Source organism: Myotis davidii, unplaced genomic scaffold, assembly GCF_000327345.1.
Source record: "Myotis davidii unplaced genomic scaffold, ASM32734v1 scaffold74, whole genome shotgun sequence".
Taxonomy (NCBI): Eukaryota; Metazoa; Chordata; class Mammalia; order Chiroptera; family Vespertilionidae; genus Myotis; species Myotis davidii.
In genome coordinates, this window is record NW_006286676.1 from 173,610 (window position 1) to 176,218 (window position 2,609).

Sequence of the window (2,609 nt, forward strand, 5' to 3'; positions counted from 1 at the left end):
CAATTCTTCAATTGCATTAATTGCAACTAATTGCAACTAATAATTCATTAGATTTTAACCTGGGAATGCACCCTGACTGGGAATCTAACCAGCTACTCTTTAGTGCATGGGACAATGCTCAATCAAATGAGCCATACCAGTCAGGGCTCTGGCAACTCTTTCTTTATTCTCTCCCCAGTATGCCTCACTCCCACTGTTCCAGGAAGGAAACCCTAAAGTATGCATTTAATTTCCACATAGGCCCCTTCTTTCCCCCCTAATATTTATACTTCCCAGTAATTTCCAAGAGTTGTTGAAGTATTAAGAGAGTCTTGCATGTGGAAATATATCATGTAAGCCCTAAAGGATTAAATAAATGCATGTTGTCTTTTAATATGTGACTTTCATATTGAAGGCAACATCCAAGGTGTCATTAAATAATGAATTTAGTTGGAAGGACTTTTCAGTAACCACAAATTTGCTGACCACAAGTGGCTCAGAGCAGATGCACAACCAGTGTCTACTCCTGAATAACCAAGTACCTCTGGACAGCACCCCAGACCAAAATTGGGTAAAAGGAAATAATTTGGAGATTTCAGTTCCACTAAGTCCTCTAGAAAGGCTGATCAGTATGGCCTAGGTATGTGGGGTGGACTTTGCATAGGCCTGGATTGAAGCTGGACTAAGCTGAGACTGGAGTTAGCATTGGAGCTCAGAATCTTGCAAACTCTCTGAGTTCCTAAATGTTAATGTGTAAAGTGAACATAAGGATAAATAGCTCACATATCCTTTGAAAACATGAAGTAAAATTTAAAACAATTGATTCATGCAACTTGTCCAAATAAATCCAACCATACATTCTTGGTGTTGTATGCCCAGGCATTTAATCAATGCCTATCCCATGATATGTATTCAATATCCTATATAGTAAAATAGAAACATGCAAATTAACCATCCCTTGGCTACACTCAATCCACACCCACAAGCTGAACCCACCAACCAATCAGGAGGGAGTATGCAAATTAGGCCAACCAAGATGGTGGTGGCCATGGAGCTGGAGTGAGCAGGAGGCTTGGGTTGCACCCGGCAATGGAGGAAGCCAAGTTTTCTGCCTGTCCTTGCCGGCCCTCAGCTCCACTCAAGGCTACCAAGTTTCAATTACAGAAGATAAATAAATCCAAAATAGAAAAGGCTGGGAGCTTGGGTTTCTGAGGGGCATGGCCAGCCTGAAAACGGCCCTCACCCTCTAACGCAGGCTGGCCACAACCCCATGGGCTGAGGGTCCCTGCTGGGGGGCCTGGCCAGCCCGAAAACAGCCCTTAGCCCCTCACCCAGGCTGGCCAGGCATGCAAGAGGGACCCCCATCCTGATCTGGGACACCCTTTAGGGCAAACCATCTGGCCCCCACCCATGCACAGGCCTCTATCCTATGTAATGAAAGGGTACTATGCAAATTGACCCTAACAACAGAAAGACTGGGGTCATTATGACACACACTGACCACCAAGGGACAGATGCTCAATGCAGGAGCTGCCCCCTGGTGATCAGTGCACTCCCACAGGGGGAGCTCTGCTCAGTCACAAGCCAGGCTGATGGCTGCCAGCATAGTGATGGTGGTGTGAGCCTCTCCCACCTCCTCAGCAGCACTAAGGATGTCCTACTGCAGCTTAGGCCTGCTCCCCACTGTCAAGTGGACATCCTCGAGAGCTCCTGGACTGCCAGAGGGATGTCTGAGTGCCAGCTTAGGCCTAATCCCCCATGCACAGGCCTAAGCCAAAAGGTGGTCATCCTTTGAGCGTTCCCAAACTGTGAGAGGGCACAGGTTTGAATGAGGGACCCCCCAAGTGCACAACTTTTTTGCACTGGGCCTTTAGTGTGTGTGTGTGTGTGTGTGTGTGTGTGTGTATACTAGAGGACCGGTGCACAAAAATTTGTGCACTCGGGGGGGAGGGGGGATCCTTAAACCTGGCCTGTGCCCCCTCGCAGTCTGGGACCCCTCGGAAGATAACGACCTGCTGGCTTAGGCCTGCTCCCGGGTGACAGAGGGCAGGCCCAATCCCTAGGTGCAGCCCCTGATCGGACTCAGAGCAGGGCCCATTGGGGAGTTGGGATGCCGCCCCCTGTCATGCACAGAGCAGGGCGGATCGGGAGGTTGCGATGCCACCCTCAGTCATGCTCAGGGTAGGGCCTATTGGGGGTTGGGGCACCGCCCCCATCACACTCAAGGAAGGGTCGATGGGGAGGTTGCGGCGCCACCCCCTGTCACACACAGAGCAGGGCCCATCAGGAGGGTTGGGGCTCCGTACCCTGTCATGCACAGAGCAGGGCCCATCAGGGGTTTGGAGAGTTCCCCACTGTCACACACAGAGCAGGACCCATCAGGGGGTTGGGGAGCTCCCCCCTGTCACTCACAGAGTGGGGCTGATAGGGGAGTTTGGGCATAGTCCCCTGTCACACACAGAGCAGGGCGGATCAGCGGGTTGGGGTACCACCCTCTATCATCCACAGAGCAGGGCCAATCAGGGGGTTGGGGAGCTGCCACTATCACACTCAGGGCAGGGCCGATGGGGAGGTTATGGCTCTACCCCATCACACACAGAGCAGGGCCCGTGGCGGGGGGGGGGGGGGTG